A 20,004-nucleotide genomic window follows, 5' to 3' on the forward strand; every position below is an offset into this window, starting at 1 on the left:
CTGCCAAATCATTTTATTTAAAATGTCCAATTTTCAACAACAACAAAGGAAGACACAAAGTATGGCCTGTACATAGCACAAAAAGCAGTCAAAGAAACAGACATCGGACTTAACTAGAATTATATCTCTCCAAATGTAGAATATCAATAAAGACATAGAGTTTTGTTTTTAAAAGAACCAAATAGAAATTCTAAACAACTGAAATGAAACATTCACTACAGGCATTCAAAATCAGCTTTGAACTGGCAGAAGAAAGGATCAGTAAATTTGAAGATGGATCAATTGCAATCGTCCAATCTGGGGAACCAAAAGATTAAAAAATGAAGAAAATTAACAGGACCTCAGAGACCTATGGGACAACATTAGTTGTATCAACAAACACAGAATGGGAGTCTTTGAAGAAGGAAAAGGGAATGGCAAAAATAATATATAAAAGAGTAAGGTCCAAAAACTTCTTTTTTTAATATATTTTTTAATGTTTATTTATTTTTGAGACAGAGACAGAGTGGGAACAGGGGAGGGGCAGAGAGAGACACAGAATCCGAAGCAGGCTCCAGGCTCTGAGCTGTCACCCCAGAGCCTGACGCGGGGCTCGAACTCATGAACCACAAGATCATGACCTGAGCCGAAGTCAGATGCTTAACTGACTGAGCCACCCAGGAGCCCCTAAAAGCTTTTTAAATCTGATGAAAAGTATTAATCTTCAAATCCAAGAAGCTCAACAAACTTCAGTAGCATAATTAGAAACATCATAATCAAACTGTTGAGAGTCTAATCCAAAGAGACTCTTGAAAGCACCAAGACTAAAGCTAATCATTATGTACAATGGAGCCTCCATGACCACTGACTTCACAACAGAAACCATACAGAACGTAAGGCAGCAGGATGACATATTCTAAGTACTGAAAGAAAAAAGGCTGTAAAACAAGGTAGCAAAACTATCTTTCAAAAATGAAGGAGATGTTGGGGCGCCTGGGTGGCTCAGTCGGTTAAGCGCCCGACTTCAGCTCAGGTCACGATCTCGCAGTCCGTGAGTTCGAGCCCCGCATCGGGCTCTGGGCTGATGGCTCAGAGCCTGGAGCCTGCTTCTGATTCTCTGTCTCCCTCTCTCTCTGTCCCTCCCCCGTTCATGCTCTGTCTCTCTCTGTCTCAAAAATAAATAAACGTTAAAAAAAAAATAAAAAAAAAATGAAGGAGATGTTAAGATATTCTCAGGACAAAAACTGAGAGCATTCAGCCCTAGCATACCAAGGGGAGTCCTTCAGATTAAAATGAGAGACAGTACTGCGACTCCACACAATGGCACAATTATAACCATAATTTTAAAAAAAATGATATACTTGATGACAGAATGGAGGGCAGAGGGACAATAATGGAGGTATACAGGAACAAACTTTGCATACACTATTGAAATCAAGTTGGTATTCATGTGAACTACATGGTTTTAAAATGTTAATAGGAATCTCTAGGTAAACTATTGTGATAATAACTCATAAAACATAGCAAAATAAACAAGACGTCTGCTCCTAGGGAGATGAAGTAAACACACTTTCTCCTACTGCTTTCAGTAAATTACCAAGAACTTAAACCAAGAACTCTGGACATTATATATAAACCAACATAAGACTCTGAAAAGTGGAAAGAAGGGGGCTGAGTTAGGGATCTTGGCACCCAAGGAGCAATATGGTAGGTAGAGATTCCCTGGATTTTCTTTTAGCCTCGTGTATTGCAGACTTGGAGTTTAACAAGCCAACAGCTTTGAAATGCCAGTGGGTGCAGATTACAAAAGACAACAACAGCAATAACAAAAGCCTGTTCTCCCTAGCTAGAAGAAAGGGCAGCCTAGAAAGACAGAAAACTTACAGACAATAACTGCTTTACTCCAGCCAAACAGAAAAAAACTACAGAAAAATCTATGGCCACATTCCCACCCACATCAGGAAAAGCTGAATATTGCACTTAGACTTTCACCCTTGTGAGACTATAACAAGGTACCCACCCTACCATCCCAGCTGGGAGTGTATCAGAAAAGTCCAAGGTAAAAGTCAGGACTTCCATTCCCACTAGATGGCAACGAAGTCCATTGTCAGTGAACACATGAAAACATAGGGAGGTCGAACTTTCACAACCACTCAGCATGAACAAAGGCTCCTTCCCACTCCCTACTGGAGTAGTGTCAGAAGAGGCCTACTGGGGAGTCATGACTTTCACATCAACAGGTGGTAACAAGGCCACCTCCACCATAGCGTCAGTGGTGATCACATGGGGGAGATCCAGCAATAGTGATGACATTCTCTTTGAGTGTCAATGGAAGCTTAGTAGAGAACCTGAACTCCTGTCCCCAGCTGGCAATAATGAAGCAGGCCTCCTGTTTCCCAGAAGGATTTGTGTCGTAGAAAGGCAGCTAAAACAGAAGATTTAAATAAGATCCAGAGTCTCATAACATATTATGAAAATGTCCTCGTTTATTTTAAAAGTGCTCATGATCAAGAACCAGGAAGATCTCAAACTGAATGAAAAAAGACAACAGATGCCAAAACTAAGAAAGAAAAGAGATGTTAGAATCATCTGACAAGGATTTTAAAGCAGCCATGCTATAAATACTTCAGTAAACAATTACAAACATGCTTTAAACAAATGAAAAATTAGAAAGTCTCAAGAAAAGAGAGGCACCTGGGTGGCTCAGTTGGTTAAGCATCCAACTTCAGCTCAGGTCATGAATTCATGGTTCGTGGGTTCTAGCCCCATGTCGGGCTCAGTGCTGACAGCTCAGAACCTGCAGCCTGCTTCACATTCTGTATCTTCCTCTCTCTTTGTTCCTCCCCTGCTTGCTCTCTCTGTTTCAAATAAAGATTAAAAAACACCTTTTTTAATTAAAAATCAAAATAAAGTCTCAAGAAAAGAATAGAAAGTCTCAGGGCACCTTGGTGCCTAGGTTGGCTGAGCATCCTAATCTTGATTTCAGCTCAGGTCATGATCCCAGGGTCAGCACATTGAGCCCCACATTGTGCTCCATGCTGATCATGGAGCCTGCTTGGGATTCTCTCTCTCCCTCTCTCTCTGCCCCTCCCTCACTTGCATCTCTCTCTCTCTCTCTCTCTGTCTCTCTCTCTCTCTGTCTCTCTCTCCCTCCCTCCCTGCCCTTCTCCCCACTCCTGCCTTCACTCTCTAAAATAAAATAAAATCAATTTAAAAAAAAGAAAGTCTCAGAAAAGGAAAATAAGATATAAAGAAAGAACCAAATGAGTATTTTATGAAAGAAAAGTACAATAACCATAATTTTAAAAAAATGATATACTTGTTGGCAGAATGGAGGGCAGAGGAAAAAATCAGGAACTAGAGAGGGAACAACAGAAATTACCCCAGTCTGAAAAAGAGGTGGGGGGGAAAGACATAAAAAATACTTAACAGAGCTTCAGGGACATGTAGTACTATACCAAAAGGTCTTTATTCATATCCCTGGAGTTCTGGAAGTAGAGGATAAGGAAGGCAGAGTTGAAAAAGTACTCAGAGGTAATGGCTGGAAATTTCCCAAATTTGACCCCCCAAAAATCATAAACAGATAGCCTCAAGATGCTGAGCAACCCCAAACAGGATAAACTTAAACAACTACATGCTAAGACACAGCTTATTAACCTAAAAATATAAAGATAAATAAATTTTAAAGCAGCCAGTGAAAAATGACACCTTACTTACAGAGAATAAATAATTAGGATGACAGCAGAACTCTTATCAGAAATCATGAAGGCCAGAAGTTTTGAGAGAAAAGAACTATCAACCCAGAATCCCATGCCCTTGAAACGTCCTTCAGAAATGAAGAGGAAATCAAGGGGCACTTGGGTGGCTCAGTCAGTTAAGTGTCCAATTTTAGCTCGGTCATATTCTCACGGTCTGTGGGTTCAAGCCCCTCATGGGGCACTGTGCTGACAGCTCAGAGCCTGGAGCCTGCTTCAGATTCTGTGTTAAATTTAGATTTTATCATAATTAATTTTTTTTTGTGCTTCAAAGGACATCACAAAGAAAATGAAAAGACATGCAGTTTATCTAATTTATAAACCAGTATTAGAATTTTGAACATTGGAGTACTTAGGTGGCTCAGTCATTTGAGCATCCAACTTCGGCTTAGGTCAGAATCTCCCAGTTTGTGAGTTCAAGCCCCTCATGGGACTCTGTGCTGACAGTTCAGAGCCTGAAGCCTGCTTTGGATTCTGTGTTCCCCTCTCTCTCTGCCCCTCCTCCACACATGCTCTCTCTTTCACTCTCTCTCTCAAAAATAAATAAACATTAAAAGAATTAAAAAAAGAATTCTGAAAGTTTAGTGTAACTAATGGTTTTATGAGAAAACTATTATTTTAAAAATTAAATGTATGTTTTTAATTCCCATACTGATTACATCAAAAGAATGCAGACATTAATTCATTGACTTTTAACAACACAAAGTATTAAGAATGTCTGGTTTGTCCAAAGATTCAACTTAATATCATAAACTTAGATGTTTACATAAAAATGTATCTGATCTCTCAAAGAATAAAAATAAAAATAAAAATGTTATTTGGCAAATACTGCAGTTATTTGAATTTGTTAATAATATTTCTGGCTATGAAGTTTTGATTTGTAAATATTTTAATCAACTTTTGTGTAGCCAAAATACATTTCATTTGAGCTTTCTAAATGCCGTGCAATTTCATTTCTAACTTCTTATTTTGACTCCTGGGTTATTATTGTCAGTACTTACATTTATTTTCTAGATGTTAAAATTGTTTTTGTTTGTTCTCTTTCTCTTTTAGTTATTAATTTCTAGTTACATACAATTGTGATCTGGGACTGTTTTTGTCATGATTAAAATATTTACTTTTCACTTCAAAAAGAAAACAAAGAAGATGAAAATATAGTACAGAGAATGGAAGAACATATTTTCAACACATCTGAAAGGGTCTTATATCTAGAATATATGAAGAACACTACAATAACAAACAACCCAATTAAAATGGGCAAAGGATTTGAATAGATATTTCTCCCCAGAAGATACACAGATGCCCAATATACACATTAAAAGATGCTCAATATCATTACTGTTAAGGAAATGCAGATTGCAACTACAGTGAGATTTCACTTCATACTCACTAGGATTACTGTAATAATAAAAAAAAAGACACACAATTTCAAGTGTTGGCATGGATGTAGAGAAGTTGGAACCCTCATACATTACTGGTGGAGATTTACAATGATGCAGCCACTGTGGGAAACAATTTGACTTAACGTATTAAACATAGAATTACCTTGTAACCTAGTAATTCCACTCATAAGTACACACTCAGAACTGAATACACAGGTTCACACAGAAGTGTGTGCACAGATGTTCTGAGCAGCATTATTCATAATAGTTGAAAGGTGTCATCAACCCCAGTTGTCCTTGACCTGACTAGAAATACAAAAAGCAGCATATCCATACCATGTAATACTATCCAGTTATAAAAAGCAATAAGGTACTGAGACATGCCGCAACATGGATGAATCTTAAAAAAGTATCCTACTTAAAGTAATTCGGACACGAGTATCCACACCCACAGAAAATAGTTTATTGGTTCCCAGGGAAAAGGATAGGAGGATTGACTGCTAATGGGTATCTTTTCAAAGTAATGAAATGGTTAATAGTTGCTATTTTTTTAATGTTTCATTTGAGGTGATGAAAATGTCCCCAAATTAAATAGTAGTGATGATAATGCAACCAAAAAACCCCACTGTATTTCACTCTTCAGCTAAAAGAATTAATTTTATAGTACATAAGTTATGTATAGTGTATCTCAATAAAGCTGCTATTTTTTTTTTAAATCATGGGCACAAATAATGATATCCTGCCAGTCATGACCTTTTATGAAACCACTATGCATGCTCTCGGTATTGGTCACTCAGGAAATACAGTGGATAAGAAACATGAACAGAAATCGATTGAGCTTTTAATAAAACAGCCACTTCTTTTAAGATGAGATTTTAATATGCTAGAAGTTCCATCTTTGCTTCCCATTAGGACAGTAGTCTTAATTTTGTTATTTGGCCTGCCATGCCAATAGAAGTTGACAGCAGCAATATTCTCAATAAACCTATTAACTGATTCTGCTGGATTTTAGTTAAATGTATTCCTGCGTATAGCTAGTTTCATTTTCCTACTTCGTAAGTAATTATTAATCTCAGGCAGTAATTCTAACAGATATAATTCCTATCTCCATCAATCTGCTTCTTTATCATCCTGTTTATTGACACCTCACAAGAATACCATTGCTTCTTAAGTCGTGCTAAAACCGAACTTTTACTCATAGTTTGTTTTATCAGAAGCTTAGCTGTAGTTTATTTAGGGGGAAATGCAAGATATAAGTCCTACACACTCTATTATTATAAAGCTACTCGGTTTCTATTTTATTTCTACATTAAAATTTAAGTGCTTTAAATCTTAGGAGAAAGGAAAACTATTTCAAACTATATGTGAGGTAAGACTGAGAAACCCAGCTCAAGTAAAACATAATTGTATTTTTCTCCCACCTATAAGAAGCCCCTGACTGGTATAGTGGCCCCATGTTGTACACTTCTAGTTTTTGTTATTCCATCCCTGAAATGGCCCTCATCTTCTCGGTCCAAGAGGGATGCGTGAACTTCAGGCATCGTACAGTATTTCCCTCCCTCCCTATTCCAAGTAGCAGGATAAATAAAAGGGCAAGGGAGATCTATACAACCTCAAGGGAGAGTGAAGTTTACAGCATCCCCCCTCCTCCAGGAAACAGACCAAATCGGAATTCTTATCACTAACAGAAAGAGGAAAAAGGTCACTGCCATAAGCTGACAGTCTGTGTCATACATACATTCAGTCCTTTGCTGTTGTTATATGATAACTTTTAAAGTATTGTGCCCATTTACTCAAATTTCTGTCCAAAAAGTGTAGAAAGGAGAGAATACTCAGTTCATAAATACCAGAGCAGATTGCCTTAAATTCAGCTAGTGTCTGCACAGATGTTCTGATCACAGCTAGATCACAAATTCAAAATCACAAGAGAAAGTGCTTTTTACCTGATGCTACCTTCACAATACTGAAATCCTTAATTGTCCTTCATTTTACACATATTTACAATTTCAAGGATCCAAATGCTTTATAAAGGGCAAACCATATTGAAATTTTTATCATCCTCTATAAATAATAATTGAAATAATTTTCCTGGTTATAGATGCATGAGATGTATATCCTTGTTCTTAAAAATTAATTTTTAAATGAAAATAGCGTGTCTACTCAAGTTTAAAAATCAAAGATTATTAATATGTTTAAAACACTAATAGTAATATAATATTGATATTAAAAATGGACTTTGGGACTATTCCTTTCTACCTACCTGTATTATTACCCAGGGGCAGCCACTTTCAAATCTTTTAGCTATTTCTTTTAGTATTTGTATCCGTTTATCTTAATAAAATATTTATACTGTTTCTTATTTATAATTTTTCTCATTGTCTATTACCTTCCTCTTCTACTGATTGAGAAGATAGTTCTCTACTATACTCCAACTTCACTTTCCCCATTACCTCAAAATATTTGTATTACTTAGGGTGAGGGATTTTTGTTTGTTTGGGGGTTTTGTTGTTGTTGTTGTTGTTGTTGTTGTTAAAGCATTAGTCAGAGTTTACATTATTTTTTTTTCCTTTTTATTTGTTTTTATTTTTTTTTCAGGAATAGAATTTAGTAATTCATCACTTACATATAACACCCAGTGCTCACCCCAACAAGTGCCCTCCTCAATGCCCATTGCCTATTTGGCCTGTCCCCCCACACAACACCCCTCTGGCAACCTTCAGTTTGTTCTCTGTATTTAAGAGTCTCTATGGTTTGTCTCCCTCTCTGTTTTTATGTTATTTTTGCTTCCCTTCCTTATATTAATATGTTTTGTTTCTTAAATTCCACATATAAGTGAAATCATATGATATTTGCCTTGACTGACTTATCTTGCTTAGCATAATACACTCTCGTTCCATCCACATTGTTACAAATGACAAGATTTCATTCTTTTTGATCGCTAAGTAATATTCCATTGTATACATATACCATATCTTCTTTATCCATTCCTCCGTTAATGGACTTTTGGGCTCTTTCCATACTTGGCTATTGTTGATAGTGCTGCTATAAACATGGGGGTGCATGTGCCCCTTCACATCAGCACTACTGTATCCTTTAGATAAATAGCTAGCAGTGCAATTGCTGGGTCATAGGGTAGTTCTATTTTTAATTTTTTGAGGAACCTCCATACTGTTTTCCAGAGTGGCTGTATACCAGTTTGCATTCCCACCAGCAGTGCCAAAAGTGTTCCTCTTTCTCCACATCTTCACCAGCATCCGTTGTTGCCTGAGTTGTTCATTTTAGCCATTCTGACAAGTGTGAGGTGGTATCTCATTGTAGTTTTGATTTTTATTTTCCTGATGATGAGTGATGTTGAGCATTTTTCATGTGTCTGTCTGCCATCTGAATGTCTTCTTTGAAAAAGTGTCTATCCATGTCTTTTGACCATTTCTTCACTGGATTATTGTTTTTTGGGTGTTGAGTTTGATGAGTTTTTTTACAGATTTTGGATACTAACCCTTTATCTGATATGTTATTTGCAAATATCTTCTCCCATTCTGTCGGTTGTCTTTTAGTTTTGCTTATTGTTTCCTTTGCTGTGCTTCATTATCTTGATGAGGTCCCGACAGTTCATATTTGCTTTTGTTTCCCTTGCCTTCAGACACATGTCAAATAAGAATTCGCTGTGGCCAAGGCCAACAAGGTTGTTGCCTCTTTCCTCCTGTAGGATTTTGATGGCTTCCTTTCTTATGTTTAGGTCTTTCATCCATTTTGAGTTTATTTTTGTGCACGGTGTAAAAAAGTGGTCCAGGTTCATTCTTCTGCATGTTGCTGTCCAATTTTCCCAACATCACTTGCTGAAGAGACTGCCTGTTTTCTATTGAATACTTTTTCCTGCTTTGTCAAAGGTTAGTTGGCCATATGTTTGTGGGTCCATTTCTGGGTTCTCTATTCTGTTCCATTGATCTGAGTGTCTGTTTCTGTGCCAGTACCATACTGTCTTGATGACTACAGCTTTGTAATACAGCTTCAAGTCCAGAATTGTGATGCCTCAAGCTTTGTTTTCTTTTTCAGGATTACTTTGGCTAGTTGGTGTCTTTTGTGGTTCCATACAAATTTTAGGATTGTTCGTTCTAGCTCTGTGAAGAATGCTCCTATTATTTTGATAGGATTGTCAGAGTTTACATTATTAAAGACAATATTTAATCTGCTTACTCCTTATATCCCCTTTCTTGTTCAACTTCTTTGTTTCTTCTATAGTTAATCACTTCATTTTCTCATTGGCTTAGTGTTCTATGTAATCGTTAGAATCATTTTATGCTGCAGTAAACTTGTCGAATATCTATCAATAATTTTCTACAAACATTCAGACATATCAAATCATCCATCAGCAGAGCTTACCTCCTGGAGACCTCCCTGCTTTCCTGCTTTCTGCTCAGATTTGCAGAGGTTGCTCCCAGGCTGAGTGACCAGCTGCTTTCAAAAAACATCCTTTGTCTGATTCCCTCTCTTGGATCCTTCTTTCTGGACACCATGCCCTACTTTTTTTTTTTAAAGCCTCATTTTGCCAAATGAAAACATCCTCTAATGGCTTCCTCAGAAAAGATGCTTGGGTGATTGTGCTGGATGTTGTTTTTCTTGAATATCTAAAAATGGTTTTATTTTTCCCTTATATATGATTGACTTTTTGTCTGGATATGGAATTCTAGATAAAAAAAATCTTAGCAGTTTGAAGGCTTTTATTTATAATATTTAGTGGTGGTGATTAAAAGTCTGATGATATCCTCGGTCACCTGGATGGCTCAGTTAATTAAACATCTGACTCTTGATTTCAGCTCAGATCATGATCGCATGGTTTTTGAGATCAAGCCCCTGTCAGGCTTTGCACTGACAGAGTAGTGCCTGCTTCGGATTCCCTCTCTCTCTCTCTCTCTCTCTCTCCCCCTTGCCCACTTGTACTCTCTCCATATCTCTCTCAAAATAAATAAATAAACTTAAAACAAAGCAACTCTTGATGACATCCTGAATCCTATATTTTGCTCCTTGATCTGTCCTACACTTTGGAAGCTGTTAGTCACTTCTCTTTATCCCTGTATTTTTCTTGGTGATGTGACTTTGTGGACATCTCTTCGTTCATGTTCCTGGGACCATCAAGATGCCCTTTCAATTTGACTAATGCTGGACTTTCCTTGATACATTTCTTTGATACTTATGTCTGTTCTGTTTTTCCTGTTCTTTTTATTGGACTTGGGCCTATTCTTAGATATTGGATCTCCTAGATCAGAATACTCATTTTCCTATCACCTTTGAACTATTTTCCATCTCTTTGTCCTGAGTGATTACCTTGACTATCTTCCCTGTTCTCAGTAACTTACCTCACATCATCCTGTTTCTGTACCTAAATAGTCTTGTCTCTACTTTTGTATAGAGGGTGTATTAGGATACTTCATAGAACAGAACCAATAGTGTATATATGTAGTGTATGTGTGTGTGTGATGTATATATGTATGTATGTGTCCATATATATGAATATAAAAATGTATGTATATAAATTAATTGAGGGAATGAGTCATGTGATTCTCAGGGCTGGTAAGTCTGAAATTCACTGAGCAGGCTAGCAGGTTTGCAGGCTGGAAATTCAGTCAGGATTTGATGTTGTATTTTGAGTCTACAGGCCGTTTGGAGGCAGAAAAAAAACCCTCACTCTATTCTCCTAAGGCCTTCAACTGATTGGATGAGGCCCACCCACATTTTGGAGAGCGATGTGCTTTACCCAAAGGCTAGCGATTAAAATATTAATCATGTTTACCGATGCCTTCATGACCACATCTATTCTGGTGCTTAACCAAAACACCTGGGCATGGGAATGTAGCCAAGTTGGTACATAAAATTAATCATCACAGAGTGTATCAGGAAAACCATCTGAAGAGAGAATTCCTCCCCCTTCTTTTCATTTCAGACGTTATTCCTGCTTTCCAACTGTCAAACCTGTCAGGTTTCTCCAGGGATTTCACAGGACGTTCAGTTCTTCTCTTGTTAGGATCTTATGGATACAAAGGTTTAACTTCTAACTTTAGCTGAGTCATCTACTTTTCTATCTTCCAAAATGCATTTACATTTCTTTTGGTTTTTTTCTCACCTCTTTTACTTAAAGAAAATAATAATGACAAAATAAAATAAATTAAATAAATTAAAACAAACTCTGTTGTTATTACAGCCTGGTTGTAAGAGAAAGAAGAGATTGTCTCATCTCATCACTGTTCCAGGTTCAATTTGAAGGCTTTCTCAGTCTTGCTTTAACAGCTCTCTATTAATCTCTCATATGCAAAGGAAAAAATCTTTTTCAAAGATCTCCATTTCCCCCATGCAAATATTAGTTATAAGAATGCCAAATCAACCTTGTTCTACTTTTTGTAAAGGTTTTCTGATTTCAGCTTAAATAAAGTTCTTTCTCTTTGTGAATATCCCCTTATCTTTTGATATCATCTCGGAAAGATCTTACTTATTTTACTATTCTCATGGAATGATGTTCTAAAAATTTTTAAAGAAGGTCAAACTTTACCACATTACACAAGAGTTCCTCAAAACCACTTTATTTTGGAAATAATTTCAAACTTACAGAAAAGTTACAAAAATAGTATACAAAACAACGTTGTACAATTTCCCCAAATTTACCTATTATTAATATATTGCCCCATTTGTTTTATCATTTGCTTTTTTTTCATACAATCTGTTTTTGTTTAAACCTTTTAGAGAAAGTTGCATACATCGTGGCCCTAAATCAATATATTTCCACAGAATAAAGATATTCTCATAACCATAGTAGAATTATCAACTTTAGTCATTTACTATTGATACAATATTTTATTCCAATAATGTCAGTTCTAATGTTTTTTATTCTCCAGTGCCAGCTTTAGTCCAAGATAATGTATTGCATTTAATTGACAGGTCTTTCAGTCTACACAATTCCTCAATCTTTGTCTTTTGTGATGTTCACATTTTTAAAGAACACTTCCTTTATCTTGGTAATAGGATGCTCTAACTTTATTTGTCTAATGTTTCCTCATGATTAGACTTAGGTAAAGCATTTTGACCTGGAAAACTATAAAAGTGATGTTATATCCTTTTCACAGTATCAAATCTGGAAGCCCTGGGTGCTATTAATTTTGATCACCTGTTCAAGATATGATCCAATTTTTGTACTTCATAGTTACTCTTTTTCCCTGTAATGATAAACAATCTGTTGAGAGACACTGAAAGATCATACACAGATCCCACTCTTCATCTAATCCCCTACGCATGTAGGTTTAGCAGCCACTGATATATCTTGGATGAAACAATCCAAACTATGATGGTTTTAAAATAATGGTTTTCCAACTCGAGCACTTCCTCCAGATTTTCAGGTGACACTTCTCAATTTATTTGTTTCATTATTTATCTATTTAATACCCATATGGGTGTATGCATTGCCATTTTCTTCAATAATTTATAATTACTTGTATTCTTGACTTATTTCAGTGCCCAGAGTATCTCAGATTTGACCAGCTGAAGACATTTTGGACTCTTATGTTCTTGTGACATAACCCTATCATATTTTTAGACAGTTTTTTCATATGTAACAATTGATTTCCAGTTCATCTTATTCCTTCTCTGTCCCAGCCCTACAATCTGTTATTTCTCAAGGAGCCCTAGTTCTTTTAAAGAGGAATGTTAATAGGAGCCAAGTTCTGGGCACTAGATGTGCTCTTTGTTCATTAGGGTGTCTTCAGTGGAAGCAGATAGAAGTTATATGAGTGTAATATATTCCCACATAAATACATGTATACATACACACGCATAACCATGCAAAAATGTATGTGTAATTACGCACACACACACACACACACACACACACACACACACATAAAGTTTGTTTTTTCCTTATTCATTTGGCACATATCGGTACCTACCATGCACCAGCCATTGATCTAAGCATCAGAGATACAACTATGAACAAAATAATGTTTTTGCTTCATAGAGTTTATGTTTCGGGGGGTAGGGACAATAAGCACATAAACAAATGAGTACAATATTATATTTAATTGGAAGTCCGATGTAGGGTATGTCCTCCCGAGTTGGTATTTGAAATGTCAACTATGCCTCCACTTTCCTTGATCTGATCTGTGAATCTTGGTGAATCTGGCTTCATATTCAGTACGGTAGAAAGATGGTTACAACATTTTTGATATATATTCTAGAGGAAAATTGTAAACTATTTCTTCTTACTGCTTCCATTAAGGGAGAGAAAGCTTTTCCCAGAATGCTCAGTTAGCCTTACTTTTAATCTGCAATATTTGGGTCACACACCCATTTCTGAACTAATTGTTGGCTGTAATAAAAAGAAAGGAACTACCATGACTGGCTGAGAGAAAAATAATCTGGGATGGAATGGATGTTGACGACTCATAGATTTTCAATGTAAAAATTGTTTTAAGTAAATGTCTTTTTAAATATTTTCTCTATTTTAGAAGTCCCTGGAGGGAGAGAGAAAAAAAAAAGTTTCAGAGAATTCCATTACCCCTCTTTCATGCACAATGAACCAACATCAAATAGCTCTTTTTGAGAAGCTTATTTGTGTCTTATTTTATTACAGTCTTCCTGGATATTTTTTTCCTTCCAATGTCAATTAATTTTAAAGCAATCTAGTCATAAATTTATGGTAAGAAGTCATAGGTTCAACTAACTTGTGTAATATATTTCAAATATTAGAAATTATGTGGAAAATACATTCACAGAGGGGAAGTCATTTAATTTCTAACATGTAGACCATAAAGCAAACTAATTAAATTCAGTCTGATAAACCTGAAATATAGCCATTTTATAGTAGGAATGGGTAAATTTTTTTGTATTTGCTGCTAAAGATACTTAATTTCTTTTATGTTTATTTATTTACTAGAGTCCATGTCAATTGAAATAGTTGAAAACTTCATTTGTTTTTCTTGAGCACACTTTTCATAAATAGTAAGGCTGGTTTCTAGGAAGTATTCATTACTAACAATAGTGAGTATTTTTAAGTAACACCACATTGGTTGCATCTAAGTTATATTACACTGCTGTTCATTTGGGGGAAAACAAAGAAAACATTGGTAATGTTGTCTAAAAGCAAACTAATTAATTTCCCACTCTTTATTTTTATTATTATTTTTTTAACGTTTATTTATTTTTGAGACAGAGAGAGACAGAGCATGAATGGGGGGGGGGGGGGTCAGACAGAGAGGGAGACACAGAATCTGAAACAGGCTCCAGGCTGTGAGCTGTCAGCGCAGAGCCAGATGCGGGGCTCCAACTCAGGGACTGTGAGATCGTGACCTGAGCCGAAGTCGGACACTTAACCGACTGAGCCACTCAGGCGCCCCAATTTCTCACTCTTTAAAAGAGAGTGTCTAGTGTAGATATTTAACATGTAACAAAAATATCACTCATCTTTATTTCTGGATTTAATGTTCACCAAATATTCTAGTAGGCTTAATCTAAGTAACATATATATTTAAGATTGTAAGGAAAGGAGGAGGGTAGAAAATAATTCTGACTTTCTGAATATTCTGAATTTTCATCTAATTATTACATGTCTTTTGAATACCATAAATGAGAGCAAGAAATAGCATGTGAGTTCTGAGGAATTGAATCACATTTGGATTTCTTTGTAAAATCAAATGCACAAATTGAAAATCAAGATGAGAATACCATAAGTAAAAAATCTTCAATGCCAGTAATATTCAAGTATCTCTGTTTTAGCTTTTCTTTATTACATATGAACTAGAAGATAAATAATATTAATCTTATCAGAAATTTCTTTCTACATTAGTGCTATGTTCTACCAAGCAGTTATCTTAAAAGGCAATGCTTCTCCCTCAATGATGCTATTCTTTTCCTTATTACTATTTGTAATGCCTCTTTTTAGAACCTTTTTGGTATGCATGAGAACCCAGTCACATCACCTTAGTGTCATATCTTTAATTCCCCCCCCCCACAAATGTTATTTTCCAGCTTGATCACCACGTAGTCACAAATCATTTGATCCCAAATCACTTACTCAATTTGGATCCACATGGTGTTTAGTCATTCAAAAAATAGATGAAATATGTCCTCAGTAGAGGAAAGGTTGCTTATGTTGGTAATTATTTTGAAGAGAAAATATTCTTTTGAATCTAAGAACATTGAAAGTTGTGGGGAGTGAAATCTGGCCATTTGCAGCATTGTGCATGGAACTGGAGAGTATTATGCTAAGTGAAATAAGTCAGTCAGAAAAAGACAGATACCATATGTTTTCACTCATATGTGGATCTTGAGAAACTTAACAGAAGACCATGGGGGAGGGGAAGGGGAAGAAAAAAGTTACAGAGAGGGAGGGAGGCAAACCTTAAGAGACTCTTAAATACTGAGAACAAATTGAGGGTTAATGGGGGGTGGGGAAGAGGGAAAAGTGGGTGATGGGCATTGAGGAGGACACTTGTTGGGATGAGCACTGGGTGTTGTATGGAAACCCATTTGACAATAAATTATACTAAAAAATAATTATAAATCCAACCATCTCAAAAAAATAAAATAAAATATTTGGCATTAGCAAGTCTTGAGAGGTCAGAAATTCTTTGTGTTGACCTGCATTCAGTATTCAAACTGAAAACTGCTTGTCATCATAAAACTTTGTTCAGAAGAAAAAAAAAAGAAAGTTGTGGGGAAAAGACTCATTCTCAAGCACTTAAACACTGGAACATATAAAAAAAATCAATGCTTTAAGTAAATAATTATATCACCTGGAATATTATACATATGTATATTATTCTTAAGGGCATGAATTATGCTGATAAGGAGGATTCAGTATAGTTTTAGTATTTGAAACAAAGGCTAAATACATATGACAGGAACAATGCATTTGCAATTCTCCCACTTGATACTGTATTGGGCAGTCTCTCAGCCTTTCCTGGAGCTAAGATCTTTTTTTGACACTTGTTTATATTTGTGGCATGAATAGTTGTTTATCTTAGGACTTTTTATTCTGCAATACACTATGCTGTTTCTAGAGAAGATAGTGGAAAAAGATGCAGGACCTAGAAAGGAGATGGTGGAACACTGGTTTTTGACCCTAGGTTCCTCACTTACTCCAGTCTGGGTTTAAAGTATAGAAGCCAGAACACTGGATATTCGATTTGTCCAGAGGAAGTTATCTACAGGCTGTGAATTCCATCCTACCCTCATTACAGGACAGTGAAGGCATTTGACATCTATTTCTAAGCCCAGAAAAAAAGTGCTTCAAGAGACCATGTGTCTCTTGGATCTCTAGTAATGTACTCATTAGTGTTGGACTCAAATCTGAAAAATCTAAAGCTTGAGCATTCTAACTGTTCTGAGAGCTGAGCAAGATACTGAAGACGGCCTGCATTCCCAGAGTTTATTGGGATCAAAGGTACATGACCACTTCCTCTGGAATGAAAAGTGGGCCTCTGGAGCAGGCAACAAAAACTGAAACTGTCTGAGATCTTGTCCAAGAGGGGCACATGGAGGTGGAGGGAACCCTGGTGGAGAGCAGTTGGGACCATACCACTGGGTGCTGCAGGGCTGGGCATAACATATAAATGGCTAGTTGAAACAGTTAAAGTAATTCATTTCAAGGGATCTGCAAGAGGGACATTCCCAGTATTGCAGGGTGTCTGGGGCATTCCAAAATCACCCCATGAGAAAAACTGTCAGTTTTAAACCCTTGCCAGACCCAGAGAACACCAATGCCAACTCACAACAATCTCCACTGAGAAAGAACTTACCAGCCACTCACCTCTCCTGCCCATCAAAGGCAGCCAAATTGTTAGGGAGGTGGGGCAGTGGGGGAGGGGGTGGGCACCATAGGCAAGAAAACATTGGCAAGACCCCCAGGCCCCTCCTTTCCATTGTAGTTAACCCAAGTGATACAGGAATGTAATAAAAGTGACCAGAAAAAGCCTAGAATTTTGTCTACAATTTATTTAATGGGGACTGGGGGGGGGGGGTAGGTACCATGGAACAAGTTTGAATGTGTAGTGGGAAAAACTTTTAAATACTTTTTCTTATTATCTCTGTGTGTCTGGCTTATTCTATACAACTGTTTCAATAGTCTTTTTGTTAGTAAAAGAAGTCTAGTTCTTTTACTCAAATCCAAGTTATTTCCAGAAAAGATAGTAATGTCTGAGCTGGAATCAGTGACAGGAGTGCTAAGCAGCCAAAATAGACAAGAGAAGAAGACAGCTCATCACAAAGGCCTACCTCATAACTGCGCCCAGTGGCTAACAGTTTACATACATTAGCTGATCCTAGTGGTGTTTTAGGAAAATGGTGCCACGATGCTCATTTTATCACTGAAGAGATCAAGATTCATGAAAGTTAAGTCATATTTTTTAGGTCAGAGAGTTCATTAGTGATAGAGACAGGATTTAATCCAAATCTGTCCAACCTTGTCTTTTCTTCACACTCTCTCAGGGAACCTGTAACTGTTAACCTACAGTCCTACTACCTTACCTATCCCATAGAATCAGACTTCTATTTCTTTCCCCTCCCCTTCACTGTGTGATGTAGCCAGTGCAAGCCGTTCCTTTTAACACTAGGGGAAAGGAGACACACAGGGACATAAACAGTAAAGGGAAGAAGATAGCCATAGAGAGACAGCCCTGCCTGTCCCTCTCTGACCCTGTGTCCAGATTCCTCTCCTTGATGCACTTTACTCTGGACACACTGACCCTTTCCTATGAGTGAGTCAGGCATTGTCCCACTTTGGAGCCTTTGCACTGAGAGCTTTCTCTTCTATCAAGTATCTGTATGGCTAATCCCTTCACTCCCCCAAAGCAACACCTCTTTTAGCTGGGTCCTAATCATCCTACTTAATTGTAACCCTGATTCCACACTGCACAGCTCTGATCCCTCTTGCCCCACCTTGGTTTTTTGTTTGTTTGTTTTGTTTTGTTTTGTTTTTTCCATAGTGTGTAATACTTTCCAACAGTTATTTATTTGTTATGTTTAATATTTAGTATTTCTTCCCTTCACTATGATGTAAGGTCCATGTGGACCTCTACCTCAAGCCTCTAAAAGATTGCCTGGCATTTGGTAGGCATGTACCATATATTGAGTAAAAAAATTACTGAATCCTGGCTTAGATCCCCTCCAGGAATTATCACATACTGCTTTTGTTTCCTGGCACCTTATTTGTTGATTTTTGCTCTGCTTTCTTTGCTGGGCTTCCACTAATCATCTTGGAAGGGACCTTGTATCCCATTATGTCTCTCTGGGTTTCAGCTGTAGAGTTTCTTGCTTTTGTCCATCCCAGTACTGACTGAGCTCCTTCCCTCATTCTGATAAGTCTTTGTCAAAGTCAAATGACATGAAGATCTTAATTTTTATAGCACTAACCTTGTCAACATATTTTAAGGTTTACAAATTATAGCCACTGCTTTTGATAGACACATGTAAATTTTATTAAAAAGTCCTGGTTTTCATCATAGTGAATTTGATATGTGAGTAAATTCTAGTATATACTAGGTAGGCTCTTTCCAAAATTTTACAAATTGATTTCTCATTCTACTTTGTAATTAAGATATAGGCATGAACCAACATTTGCACATAATATATGGTAGCTGATTTTGCATAAAACTCAGAAATAAATATGTGTATCTGAGATTGGAATAAAATAAATTTAACATTGTCTATGGCTGTGAAATTCATAATCCCTGATTCTACAATGAAAGATTTGTAGAGAAAATTATCTATTCACAACCATTCCCATGTGGATCCATTTAGGGAAACTTTACTTGCAAGAATCTGTAAAAATGCTAATAAACCACATTTCTCACCAGCTTAGGCCTAGCTTTTTATTTGTTTCTGGCTTTGAGATAACTTTGAATAGGCAATATAGTGTCACCATGGGTAATGAATGATGCATGCATGAAATAGTGACCTTAAAACTGCACATTTCTCTTAAAGGAATCAATTTACACACCATTGCTGCTTAAATTTTATGAGCAATTATGTATCATGTCTTTCCTACATAAATGATAGAAAATCTATTTTAATCAACATTAATGTCCATGAAATTGTAACTTTGCTGGTGTCCATTAGCAAGGATGAAATAGATATGTGAAATAGTTTTAAGAAAACAAAGAATTTAAGGGAAAATATAGCAAATGTATAGGAAAATGCAGTTTACTTCGAAAGTTAAATGCTTTGGAAAAAATACAGGAAATCTCAGCAATGTGCTTGGGGCATAATATTGCTAGCAATCCTGGAAAATTCTCCAAGTGTAAGTACATTCAAACATACTGTTGTAAATTAGAAGACTTTCTACTACTTCCCCAATCACAGCATATTATTATATTATGAGTAACTAGCTAGGTAGCTATTTTAGTTCCCTCTTTTTAAATATTTTTTTCTTCTTGTTTTAATCTTACAGAATTATGGTTTGATGCATCATTATTAAATTTTTTGCTCACTCAGAGTAATCTTATAATTCTTAGTGGCAATGCAGTGGGACTGGATAAAATGTAGACAGATTCAGGTTTACACTCTTGATTTGTGCAGGGGCCATGCTAGTCTTCTCTGTGTCGTTCCAATTTTAGTATATGTGCTTCCAAAGCGAGTACACTCTTGATTTGCTACTCCTTCGCAAATATCGTCGACTTCCAACTTCCTTGCCAAAACAAAATAAAACCCAAAACGCTCTGGCCCTGAGTGAACCCAACTATCCACTTTCTTTTACCTGGATTCATATTGCATCTTATGGAATACCTTATGGAAGGTATTCAGTCACAAAACCAGGCTGACTGGTATCACTGTAAGTCACTTCTCACAAAACGCAAATGAGGACTGACCACTACATGAGCATCTATTTCACCCTTCGCCTGTAAGCATGCTTT

At 36.6% G+C, this 20,004-nt stretch overlaps 1 non-coding gene across 1 annotated transcript; it reads right to left on the reverse strand.

Annotated features, from left to right (window-relative positions):
- Window positions 1-19,626: 19,626 nt before the first annotated feature.
- Window positions 19,627-19,731, reverse strand: LOC122240632. The gene has a single exon (XR_006220411.1). It is a non-coding gene; the product is annotated as a U6 spliceosomal RNA (small nuclear RNA).
- Between the last annotated feature and the right edge of the window lie 273 nt (window positions 19,732-20,004).

This window comes from Panthera tigris, chromosome B4, assembly GCF_018350195.1.
Source record: "Panthera tigris isolate Pti1 chromosome B4, P.tigris_Pti1_mat1.1, whole genome shotgun sequence".
Taxonomy (NCBI): domain Eukaryota; kingdom Metazoa; phylum Chordata; class Mammalia; order Carnivora; family Felidae; genus Panthera; species Panthera tigris.